The sequence below is a fragment of the Bubalus bubalis genome, chromosome 15 (assembly GCF_019923935.1).
Source record: "Bubalus bubalis isolate 160015118507 breed Murrah chromosome 15, NDDB_SH_1, whole genome shotgun sequence".
Taxonomy (NCBI): Eukaryota; Metazoa; Chordata; class Mammalia; order Artiodactyla; family Bovidae; genus Bubalus; species Bubalus bubalis.
Window position 1 is genome coordinate 76,639,111 of NC_059171.1, and position 13,557 is coordinate 76,652,667.

Consider the following 13,557-nt stretch of genomic DNA (forward strand, 5'->3'; position numbering starts at 1 on the left):
CTGGACAGGCTAGCCACCCAATAACTCTCCTTTCATTTCTGAGCTCTTTGAAGAACAGAATTTATCTACAGTAAACCAGATGATTGGTCAGACCTTTTCACTTTCAGATTCCATCTATAGAGTATCCTTCAACACTTTCAAATTCAGACAGAAATTTTGGCCATATCTGCCATCAGTGGCCCTGCCTTCCTGATTCTCAAGAGGTGCAGTAGGGAGAAGGGGCTGCCTGCCAACCAAGAACTGTGCTGGGTGTACTTTTTTTCCTGGCGTCAGTCTTACCTCCATTGGCATTGAATCCCTTGATCAATCTGAGAACAAGTAAAGGAGCCCAGTGGGGAGAAATTCTGAGAGAAACACATTTCCTGGCATATTCATAGGGAAGCCAATACTACAGTAAGTAACGCGATTGATCTGGTCCCAAATCTGGCCCTGATATGTTATGTCTTGGCAAATAACTTATCTATTCAATCATCAAATATTTATGACTCATAACAATAACAAGAATACTATGAATAATGATAATGCCTGTGTGAGTGCTAAGTCACTTCAGTCACGTCTGACTCTTTGCAACCCTATGGACTATAGCCCACTAGGCTCCTCTGTCCAGGGATTTCCCTGGAAAAACCACTGGAGTGGTTTGCTATGCCCTCCTCTAGGGGATCTTCTGACCCAGGGATCAAACCTGTGTCTCTTATGTCTCCTGCACTGCCAGGCGAGTTCTTTACTGCTAGCACCAGCTAGGAAGCCATGAATAATGATAATATCCAATATTTATTTATTATGTGCTACATGCCAAACAATATGCTAAGCAGTTTTGTATCCACTATTGCATTTAATTCTTCAGATTTCCCTGTCACTAAGATTTTATAGATAGAGGGACTAAAAACAAGATTAAGTGTATGTAGCTGAGTGCTTTAGATGTCCTAGATCAGTCCTTCTAATCCTGGCTGTACATTAAGCTCATTCTGGAAATTTGAAAAAGAATGCTCCACTTCAAAAAAAAAGTGATTTAAATAGTTAGTCCTCTCATTGTACCCAATGGAATTTTATTTTTTGAAAATATTTGTTTATTTATTTGACTATTCCAAGTCTTAGTTGTGGGATCTTCATACAGAATCTTTAGTTGTGGCATACTAACTCTTAGTTGCCACATGTGGGTTCTAGTTCCTTGACCAGGGATTGAACCTGGGTCCCCTGCATTGGGACTGCAGAGTCTTAGCCACTGGACCACCAGGGAAGTCTCAAGAATTTTAAATGTTTACTATGTTTTGTAACTAGGTGGAGAACGAATATGCCTCTATGCCGGTTAAGCAAAAAGGAAGAGGAACTGGCTTCAGAGTACTTTAACATTATAGAAGCAGTATGATATAACTTGCCAATAGAATATTATAAATCCAGCCATAGCGATGTGCAAATATTTTACTGGGAGACAGCGTGATAATGTCATTTGAACAATTTATTTAATCTTGGTCTATTTTATTTTCACTTGTAAATGATGATACAAAGAACTTCCTCCCAGGGTTATTGACAGATTAAGCTGGAGACCTTATTTAAAGGCGTACATAGGAAGTGACTAAAAGTGGATTATCTTTCCATGTTTACAAAGTGCTCTGGAGACCTCAGTTCTCCGTTTGTGAAACAGTGATATCTTAAGGACCAATCAAGAATATATGTGACAAATCTTTTGTAAAATGCACCAAACAAATGAAAAAATATTTTTATGATTCTAAATATCTAGGCTGGCAGATGTACAGGATTCTTCTTCACGAATCAAGTCTTCCAAACATCTCAGCAGCCTAGTGAGTGACCTGTTTTGAGGTGTATCATGGTGTTTTTGTTTGCCCAGGTGATGCTGGTGGTAAAGACCATGCATGCCAGCGCAGGAGACATAAGAGACGCTGTTTCGATCCCTGGGTTGGGAAGATACCCCGGAAAAGGGCATGGCAACCCACTCCAGTATTCTTGCCTGGAGAATCCTATGGACAGAGGAGCCTGGTGGGCTATAGTTGGTGGGATCACAAAGAGTCGGACACCACTGAAGCCACTTAGCACACATAGTGTTTTTAAAAATGTCCTCTTTAAACTCTCCACAGCTGTGTCTGTTCATTTGGCTTCTTGTCCTGAATTCTCCATCATAGTCAAAATAAGGGACAGCAAGACTGGACCTGCTGATCATTTTTGGAGATGGAATAAATCAGAGCCTGAGATATTCTCACTCCTACTTGTTTCAGCTGTAATTTTTTTGTTGCTTTTAATTATCTTTCCTTTTCCATCCCAGCATCCTGGTAACCGAAGACTATAGGTATGCTGACTTTCTTTTTTAACTCTGCAAAATACCAGATCTCTATTTTGGAGAATTTGGCTGACTAGAGGCAATGACCCACTTAGATTTCATTTCATCATTCTTTTTGAACTCCCCATGACTCTTAGGAGGAAGAAAAAAAAAATCTACTATCTACTCACACACACACAAAAAAGCACTGTTCTTTAGAATGACTTTTATAAGTTTGCAGATGAAATATAAATTACATGAAAAGGTAGAAAGAGCCATGCCTGGGTGTTCCGGTGTCCTGGATTTTACTCCTATGTTTGCTAAGTCCCTGGTCCTCATGAGGGCCGGATGTGGAGGAAGAAGGATGGTGAGTCATGGGGACTCCTGTGCAGGAGTGCAGCAAATCCAGATGGAGCTCTTCAGAGAGCAGTGTCTAGCCAAGTTAGAGCTAAAGGCTCAGTGTGTGGACCCCAGGAATACAGTCTCCTTACATGTTCTATGCACTCAACATGTCTTAATTACAGCGTGAATGCCAGCCTGCTTTGAAGAAGAGAACCAGAGCCTGAGGCTTCCACGGTTCCATTACTTTTGTCATTTTTGAGCCTTGCTCATTTCCATGGATGTGGAAAATGAATTATAATCAATATAATAATAAGTATAATGTCTGCCATTTATTGATTAGGTGTTATGTACTTTTCAGGATGGGCTTCCCTGATTAAGATTGTAAAGAATCTGCCTGCAATGCAGGAGACCCAGGTTCGATCCCTGGATCAGGAAGATCCCCTGGAGAAGGGAATGACAACCCACTCCAGTATTCTTGCCCAGAGAATTCCATGGACAGAGGAGCCTGGCGGGCTACAGTCCATGGTGTCACAAAGAGTCGGACATGACTGAAGCAACCAAGCATGTACTCATGTACTTTTCAGGATAGTGTGCATTTGGTATAACTGTATAAGGTATTCATTAGGTTCCCATACATTATCTCATGTCCCTGCCAACATTAGTCTGTTGCTGTATACATTTTATTATCCCCCTTTGTCAATAGGGGGATACACAATGCTGTTATACAAATTATCAAAGGTCACCCATCTCTAGGACAGAGGATTCAAATTCAGATTTATCTAATTCAAGAATGTATGTAATCTCTATGATCAGAAGCAGTTAGTGAAAAATACACAAACTGTTGACTTTTTCCCCCCAAAGTTTCTTGTGACCAAAGCAGACTCTTTTGGTGTCCAGCTCCCACCCCTTTAACCTTCAGCTGGTAAAAGGAACTTGGCTGTAAACACTTTTGTCTTTCTGCCTGAGTTTTTTATTTTGTTTTGTTTTGTGCTTTAATCCTGACTGGGGAGAATGGTGGATTTAGGTGCAAGGCAAGCTCTAATTGCCAGAGGACTAATGCCTTCAAGATACACAGCCTTTGTCCAAGCACACGTGAGGAATAATTAATAGATACACCAGCAGACTGATCCCTGAACTGAGATGAACCAAGGGTTGCTTTGCAGGGTCTCCTGCATTTCTCAGAGGGAACTTGCCTCAGTTGCCCTTAGGGGCTCCTGGATAATTTTGCAGATTTTATTGACCATCTTTCTTTCCTTATCTCAGTTTCCTACTCATCTACTGCTCATTCTTGAGGTGAGCTCTCAAATAAACCACTACTCATCAAATTACTATCTCTAAGTTAGTTTCAGGTTGAACCCAAACTGAGATAGGATCTCAGGTCTTTTAAAATATACATATATTTGCATATATTTCACTCCTTGCAGGTTAATTAAGTTCCCAGGTGTTTCCCTACTTTCTTGTTAGTTCTTTCTAACTTGAGCATTTCTCTCCTTGAAGCAGTCCCCATCACTTATGTTGTACCTGTAAAATCCCAATCCAGTAATTAGTGTCTATTACTAGTACCAGGACATGTGGGGAGATATTGTCTGAGGCAGTATTTGCTTATTTATCTACTCTGTAGACTTAAAACCCTGCCCTTTTCTTAAATGGCCTTGGGGCACATGTACAATAAAGGATTTGTTAATTAAAATGCAGCTGGAGCATGAATAAAGCATCAGAGGAAGACTGCAGACAACACAGTCACTTGACTGTCCCGCTGCTTTGTCAGGTCAGGCCTTTGCTGTTATTTGCTCCCCTCTCTTTCTTTAATAAGCAGTGATCTCTAATGGTTCATGCCGAGCGTCATGCACACCCTGACCCCTTCCATGAGAGCTGTACCAGCTTGGGAGGGGCCCAACCGGAAGCAAAGCACACGGTTCAGAGCATCTGAGTGGAACTGAGGCAAAGTGAAAGGAAGGTGCCCAAGGACCATCAACTGGAGGGATTTTAGGATACATTTCCTCTCATGTTGCTGTATTACTTCTTTCTTCAACTTTTCTTTCCTCTCCTGACCATATAAAAGCAGTGCCTTTGTGTTCTAGAGATAGCAGACATGACATCTTCTACTCTCTGCATCTCTAAAATAAGGATGTTTACTCAATGCATTTGGCCAAATATGTCTGATTCTTTCATGCAGCTCAGAGAGGAGATGTTTTTATACTTTGTCCACTCTGAGTTTTCTCTCCCAGGTACCTGTTGAAGTGGGTCTAGGACTCTGTTACAATAGGGGTAACCAAATCCAAAAATGACAGTTATTCAAAGGACATGCCATTTCCCAAATACTCTTGTGAGCTTGCCTGCTTCCACATGTGAGACATGGCATTTACCTTCATGGAATAATAATGTTCCTAACTTCAGAAGTGTGACTATTACCATTTATGAAATAATTCCTCCTTGCTAAGCATTTCCTAAGTGATTGTGGTTTCATGAACTTTTCATTGACTCTTCATCAGAGATCAGTAATCTTGGTTTTGTCACTAGTCCCACTTTACAGATGATCGGACCCATCTTCCCGAGTTTCTTCTGCACCTAAATGGGGAAAAACATCTTGCATTCTTAAAAATGTTCTGCACTTGTGCCATTCAGTAGTGTGGCTCACTGGACATGTTAAATACCATCCAGAAATTAAATCAAATGCAGAACCAAATCTAAATTCATCTAGTTAGCCACATTCGCTCTGCAGTAGCTGGGTGTGGTCAGTAGCTATTGTATTAGACAGCACAGCTGTTCCATCACAAAAGGTCTTATTGAATAGTGTGGCTTTCTAACTGTTGACATTTGAATGATTTATGTCTTCTATCAAGCATATTTTATTGTGTTACTTTTTTATAGTTGTGAACATCATATACATGTAATTTAGATTGCTTTTCACTGATTATAAAATAATCTTTTATCACAACATTAAATTTTATCCTATGTGTGATTTAATACAAATATGTCTTAATACACAGCAGCTATTCAGATTATAACTTTTTTTCTTATAAATTTGACTGAAAAGAGCCTTTCTGAAAATAATGTATTTTTATTTTATTTATTTATTTATTTATTTATTTTTACTTTTTTATTTTATTTTTTTTTTACTTTACAATATTGTATTGGTTTTGCCATACATCAACCTGAATCCACCATGGGTGTACACGTGATATATTACAGGTTCCTTGAAAGAAAAGCTATGACAGACATATACAGTGTATTAAAAAGCAGAGACATCACTTTTCTGACAAAGAGCCATCTAGTCAAAGCTTCGGTTTTTCCAGCAGTCATGTATGGATGTGACAGTTGGACTATAAAGAAGACTGAGAGATGAAGAACTGATGCTTTCAAATTGTGGTGCTGGAGAAGACTCTTGACACTCCCTTGGACAGCAAGGAGATTAAACCAGTCAATCCTAAAGGAAATCAACCCTGAATATTCACTGGAAGGACTGATGCTGAAGTTGAAATTCCAATACTTGATGTGAAGAGCCGACTCACTGGAAAGTCCCTGATGGAGAAGAAGGGGTGACAGAATGAGATGGTTGAATGGTATCATTGACTCAATGGACATGAGTTTGAGCAAACTCTGGGAGATGCTGAAGGACAGGGAAGCCTGGTATGCTGCTGTCCATGAGGTTTCAAAGAGTCAGACATGACTGAGAGACTGAAAGCAGCCACATTAGGGGTTATTTGAAAAGGTGGCTCAACAAGATGCCTGTCCGAAATGGATTTTCATTTCTGATCAAATATGTCTTGGATCATTCTTCTCTCTTCAGCCTAAGAGAAAGCTGGCTGTGGAAAGAATGGGGGACAAGTGTGTTTACCTGGCTCTTTCTGTGGCATCACGTCCCTCTAGCAGACTGTCCACAATGCTCTTCTTTGCCTTCTCCTATTCATAGGATGCAGGGCCTGTATGTCCTTGTCTCCCATTGAAAAAAGTGTTTGTAAAATATTTGGGGTGCATGATTTCATAGGATTCCTAATGCTATCTCACTCTGCATACTCAGGTTAAGTGCTTTACCTTTTGGGATCTCAGTCTCTAACATAATTCTCCAAATAGAGTAGGAGCTCAGTATTATTACTTAAAATTTTTTTAAACACAACTTGATTTTTCTTCAGCTTTGCTCTATACATTTAAAGCTGGCTCAGATGGTAAAGTGTCTGCCTACTATGAGGGAGACCCGGGTTCAGTCCCTGGGTCAGGAAGATCTCTTGGAGAAGGAAATGGCAATCCACTCCAGTATTCTTGCCTGGACAGAGGAGCCTGGTAGGCTACAGTCGCAAAGAGTCGGACACAACTGAGTGACTTCACTTTCACTTTAAAGCTGTCTTACATAGTCTGCCATCTGGAAACACCCGATGACCTAGAGCCAGCTCCTGGGAGCAGGATCCCTGATGGCCAAGCCCTGATGCAGGCTGTATCCTGGGCCATTTTGGTCCCCTCTATGTTCTCCAATTACGACATGATAATGCGCATTGTAGACTCCTGTCTTCTGCAGTGTTTGCTTCTCAGAGCCCCTTGGGCCTGGTTGGTCTTGACGGGGCTCCCATATACAGTCTAAGTAAAATCTGCACCCAGCTATTCTAGGGGACAGTCTGAACTGCCCTTCCCAACTGTCCCCTAAGCCATAAGCTGTACCCCATCAGGTTCACTCCACATACATTCAAAGAGAATTCCTCGATGCATTCCCCACCATTCCTGTCTACTTATTGAGATTTTTATAAGCCATTAATTTTATTTTCATGGAAAATATAGCAGTAGGATTCTATCTACAGACAAGAAGTTTGTTCTGCAAGGAAATTTTTTTTTAGAAAAAAGGAATATTACACTATAAATCTGTCACATAAAAGTGATTTCCTATTTCTGTCTTAACTTGGATGCATCTGAACAAGAAATATTATCTATCTTCTGTGTACAGTGCTCTCCAACTGTTCTGTTTGTATGTTTAATGAATATATTTAATGACAAAGCTAGGGAAGAGATGACAAATGGGGGCACAGAAAGCTGGATAAAGATGCTGATAGATACAGTTACCAAGAAACCCACATGAAAATGCAGGACAAAGCTGAGCTTCATGACTGTCCGTTACTAGTGAGATGAACCATTGACTTCAGCACGCTGGAGCTAGTGATTCCACATAGACAAGGATGGTACCCCAGCCCAGTGGAGGGGAGGATGGGCCTGACGCCACCCTCAGTCATAAGGAGCATGCGGTCTGGTGAGGGCAACAGATTTGTGAACACACTACGCCTGCATATCGAGTCACATGAAACCATTCATCAAAGCATGGAGAAAGTAGGAAGAATATATTTGAAGAACTGAAAACAACTCAGTTATTAAATCATAGGCAGGAAGTGTAGAACTGACAGATAGATAGATAGATGAACAGATGGATGGATGGATGAGTAGATGGATGGGTAGATAGATATAGAGACATATTTCATATTGAAAATAGAATTTGCTCTAACCTTTTTAAAAGTTTTTATTTCTTATATATATATTTTTTTAATTGTTCAGACCATCATCACCATAATACTACTGTCTTCAGGCATTAATTGCCTCCTATATTTTTGCTTCTCTTCTTAAACTCCCTCTCTCTTCCTCCCTCAAATTTTTCAATTCTCCTTTTTCATTTTTCCTCTAAGTCTCCATTCTTCCCTTCACTTACAAAGATTATAGATTGAAAGTAAGTAAATTAAGGTCCTTGGCCTAATCTTGATTTAGTGAGAGATGTAGATCATCCATAAAATACACCCAGTGCAGTAAAATCTGCAGCAACAAAGTGTTAAAAATTATGCCCAGAGCACCTGTTCCTTGTTGTCATGTTTTTTTATTTTGCTTATTGTTCAAGACTGAGAGTACTTTACGCATTTTAGATATATGGTTTGCAAACTCTAGTTCACATGCTGTAAGTACTGGGTTTACACTGACACCATCCATAATGCACTCAGTAGGCCCCTCAGACGTCCCTACTAGAAATTATTTTACAGTGGAATACATGGACCTTCATTTTTTGACAACCAGCTTTTATTTATTAATTGTTTGGCCAAGCCAAGCAGCATATGGGATCCTAGTCCCTGAACCAGGGATCCCAAGGCAGGGGGCACAAGTTTGATCCTGCCTTGGGGGTACAGAGTCTTAGCCACTGTACAACCAAGGAAGTCCCCACATGCCAGTCGAACCCCTTCCTCTTTCCTAAAGAGAACTCATGCTCTTCTCTCTTGACCATGTCTTTGTTGTTATTATTTATTCCATCTGAAATTATATTTATCTTCATTCTATGCCCCTGGCACTTACTCATGTATCTAAATTTAGCTTCTTCCTCTGGGAGAGATTTCTCATTGGGCACCACTCCAACCCTCCCAATGGTGTAATGCATTCTTCCTATAAACTCCTTACATAATTTAAGCTACGTGTGCTTTAAAATGTACTTTTAATGCCTCCTAAAATATATGTTCCTCCAGGCAGAAGTCATTTCTTATTCAATTTCCTTTGCCATGTATTTTTACATAGTGAACCCTAAATAAATATATGTTGAATCAAATAGAATTAAACTTAATTTATCTTGCAATTTACTCAGTGAGCGAACTTATCCAGGGTGAGTTAGTAATTCAGCAGTTAGACTAAATCAGGGAAACACTATTTATTCCAAGGTGGCCAGTAGTCTTTCAACTAGCATCCTCTTTCAGTTTATTAGTAAAATTGCTTTTTATGCACTGTCCTAACAGAAGCTATACATCTTAGCCACATGCCGTCCAACTTTCTAAATGGGAGTGAAATTCTGCTATTGTGACTAAAATTGAAGGGACATAAAACCTTCTAGCTGCCCACATCTCAGTGTTTGAAGGAATTTGGAATGAAAACTTCACTGTTAAGACCAGCCAGGCTAAGCACTGTTTCTGTCCGTAACAACAGTCTAAGTTAGCAAGAGAGTCATGTTTTTTCTTTTTCCTTTTTTTCCATGATAATTCTAAAGGGCACGGAGGTGTCCTGTGGGAAACCATAGTGTAAGAAAAACTAAAGACGTGTGAGAGACTGCTGTACAAAGGATGGACAGAGAGGATCAGCAGAGATTCACCAAGGAGACCTGGGTTTGATTCTCAGCTCTGTGCTTGTAGGAGGCTAACCTTGGGCAAACACATGAGGTCTCGTGTCTCTTTCAAAGCCCATTCACTCAGCCAGTAGCCTGTAGACCTCCCTGGTCATGATTGTACTAGTTAGTGTGGGCCATTTGGCGGTAACAAATAAACCCAAATTCAGCTGCTTGAAGAACAAGAAGTTGACTTATTTCTCATTTAACAGTCCAGGGAAGGACTCAGTCCCTCATGGGATCATTCACAAATCAGTCAACGGCCATTCTGTTGCTTTCTCTGAGGGATTTCCCACATCACTCTGTGCATCAACATGACAGTCAGCTGGAACCTGGAAATTCCCCCAGGAATTTCCTAGAGGATCTCCATGAAAGTGTTTTAATGGGCCAGGCCTGCACAGGGCACAATCTCCCTTCACATATCACTGGGGACGGCTTAGTCATATAGCTACCCATAATTGTACATGGAGCTGAACATGCAAATATAGCTGTGTGCCCAAGAAAAAAGGAAATAAAAACAGATTTTAGTAGATAGCTAGTAGAATCTGCCACAAGAGTCAATGGTTCCTCTCCCTCCCCCATCTGCCTACTGGTTGGAAACATGAAGACCCTAGAATGACTGAGTCATAGGATGGAAGGACCAGGTCTCTGAGCCACAAGGGAGAGAAAAGTGACCTTCTGACCAGAAAAATATCAGCCTAGAATTGTGTACAAAAGTAATAAACTTCTTTATTTAGTTGTTATTTCTTTGCTTTTGACTGTGCTGAGTCTTCATCCCTGTACGGGCTTTCTCCCGTTGCGATGGTAGGGGCTATGCGTGCGATGGTAGGGGCTACGCGTGCGATGGTAGGGGCTACGCTCTGGTTGCGATGCGTGGGCTTCTCATTGTGGTGGCTCCGTTGCTGTGGAGCAGGGGCGCTAGGCTTCGTGGACGCGTCAGTTGTGGTTCCTGGACCCTGGAGCACAGGCTCAATAGTTGTGGTGCAGGGGCTTAGTTGCTCCAAGGCATGTGAGATCTCCCCAGGCCAGGGGTAGAACTGGCGTCTCCTGAATTGGCAGGTCGATTTTTAACCACTGAGCCACCTGGGAAGCCCAGGAATAAACTTGAAGATGTATGCCGTAACATTGTGTAGTTACTTTCATTGGGCAGTATTACTGAGATTGATATGGTATTTAATCGCAGTTGTAATATAATAAAAATAATACATCAATGATTTGTGTTTATTTTATGCATTATTGTTTGCATGTCAGGCATCCTGACAAGACAATGCTATGCTTAAAATTTACCTACAGCTCTTAAAGATAGTTATCATTTCTGTTCCCATTGTCCCATATTCTGTTCCCCTTCCCTCCCTAACTCTACCCCTAACCTAAGAGGAGCATTTTGTTCTGAAAATTCCCACCCACTGCTGTTTTCATCCCCTCAAGAATAAAATAATCTTGTTTTTTTTTTTTCCTTTTATTTACTTTTTGACTTGGAAAATATTTTTACTCCAGATACCACACTAACTTTAGAGACGTAATTATAAGCAAAGAAACAAATCTGACTTGTCTTCTCACCCATCTTACATTTCATTGACAGAGAAAGAGATTAACAAAAAAAGTCACATACATTATTCTAGATGCAAGGCCCAGAGCAGACACTGTCATGGCTCACACATCTTTATTCTCATAAGGTCATAAATCATGCCTGCAGTTCAGGAAATCAGTCCTTTTCAAAGCTCGTGCTAAAAAAAACCTTGAAATGATCCAGATTAGGTATGTTAATTGACACTAATTTCAGGAAAACCATCACAACTAATGACTTTCTGCAGATTAATAAGTAATAAAATTAAGGTGTTGGATTTTAAAACGTGCTTGGCCGACATGTTTTGTCAAGGATAGCGGGGAAGTAGTTATTTATTTTGGTTTCATTATTCATTCTAGTAGGAGTTTCCAACCATGGAGTGAATTCTAAATAATAGCAGCAATGATGAGTCATTCTCTGCTTGACGAATCAGGGACTTGTTGTAGCAGAGTTTCTCCAGGACTGTGAACCTGGAGGAAAAGTCAACAGTGTAAGCTGAGCAGAATGGAAGAGGTCCTTGCTAATTTATTCCCACATGCTGCAATCCTCTCTCATCTAAGTTTACACCTCTGGTTTAAATGTTCACTGTTTCTCAGGGCGCTTCTTCGTTTTAGGCAATTTTGTTGATAGTTTAACCCTGGAAATATTCTCGGCTGTATAGAGTGACTCTCAAGCTTGTGTGTGTACTGTCATGACCAACAGGCAAAATTCCCAACCCAGAGTCATCTCTCTGCCCACTCTGCTCATCACTAGTCTTTCTCTGATGCAGGGCCAGTTTCCTCTTTCATGCCCACAGCTCGGTGCTATCAGGAAATTCAAATTCAGAGACACACATTACATGGAGGCATTCATTGTTCCACAGTGAAGAAGCAGAGCGATTCCACAGAAAGAACCTGGGATGTACAGTATGGTGAGTATGGCCTCATTTCTTTGTTCCACGTATCTAATCCCGGCTCATCTTTCAGGGCCCTTTCACTGCCTCCTCTCCAACTACTGACCCTTATCAGAATCAATCTCATCTTTTCCTAAAGCCTCAAGGTTACTGATACACATATCTAATGGTCACAAACCTTAGTCTGCATTTTATTTCTACTTTTTTTTCTAATAGAAAGCAAACTAGGTCTGATGTACAAACTTAAAAGAGCACAGGTATGCTAATTTTCATGGACATTTCTGTCTCCCTTGTGTATTTTCCAACACATGGTTTTATCCTGCTTTTTAATTGTCTTGCACTGTGGTGGGTATAAAGAAATCTTTCACTAAACTTTTGATTTTTATTTTTCAACCACAATGGAGTTAATACACCATTATGTACTTCTCAGCCATTTGATCTTATTCACTTGTGAATATCATTGCTCTATTCTATAAGCTTCTTTTTCTCTTTCTTAGTCCATCTCACCAAAGCAAACAGTTTCAAAGCATATCTTTTTTTCAGGTGATTCCTAAATTTATATTGCTATCCCAAGCTGCTTTCTGAGTTATGATCCAACTCCATGCTTGGCCATTTCGCATATATGGTCTCAATACCTCCAAGACAACTGATGGGCCCTACCTGGTGGTTCCCATCTCTACACATTGTCACTGTGTGACCCAGGGCTTCTCTGCACCATCTCTTCCTTCCTTCTTGTGGTCATTGCACACCAGGATCTGCCGCTTGTATCTGTCATCTCTCAGGTTCCTCTCATTATACATTCCTCAACTTCTTTTGCCCTGGATAAAGATATCCATGATTCAAAAGATAAAGATAAAGATTTCTCCTCAAAAGTTGCAACGTGGCTACCCTTATCCATTCTTGATTGACTTCAAAATATTCTCCACATAGAAGGCACATAAAACTGAGTGTTTCTCCACTGATGGAAGAAAAACGAAACACTCAAACAACAGTTGCTCCCATTGTTTGGGGAACACAAACCAAGTGTCTTAACATCTCTGCAAGAGCCTACATGTCTGATTCTGCTTACAGCTCTGACTGTATCTTCTACCCCTGATGTAACTGCTTTTGTTGCCCCCACCCCTTTTATAAGTTTAGCTCTTTCTTCATCCAACTACTGGTTCAAAATATTACTTTCTGGAGAAGATTTCTTTACATCCTCAATCCTTGTTACACACTCTCAGAATAATATATAGGATCCTTGCAGATTGCTGACCTCTTTGTAATGATGCCTCTATTTGGGCAATTATTTGATTAACATTTGTTTTCCATTCTTTCTCAAGAGACCGTATACCACAGATATTTGTCTCTCAAGGTATGGTGTTAGATGCCCATGGGAC

The 13,557-nt window shown here is 40.4% G+C and overlaps 1 non-coding gene across 1 annotated transcript; it reads right to left on the bottom strand.

Annotated features, from left to right (window-relative positions):
- Positions 1–1,164: 1,164 nt before the first annotated feature.
- TRNAG-CCC lies at positions 1,165–1,237 on the bottom strand. The gene has a single exon. It is a non-coding gene; the product is annotated as a tRNA-Gly (tRNA).
- Between the last annotated feature and the right edge of the window lie 12,320 nt (positions 1,238–13,557).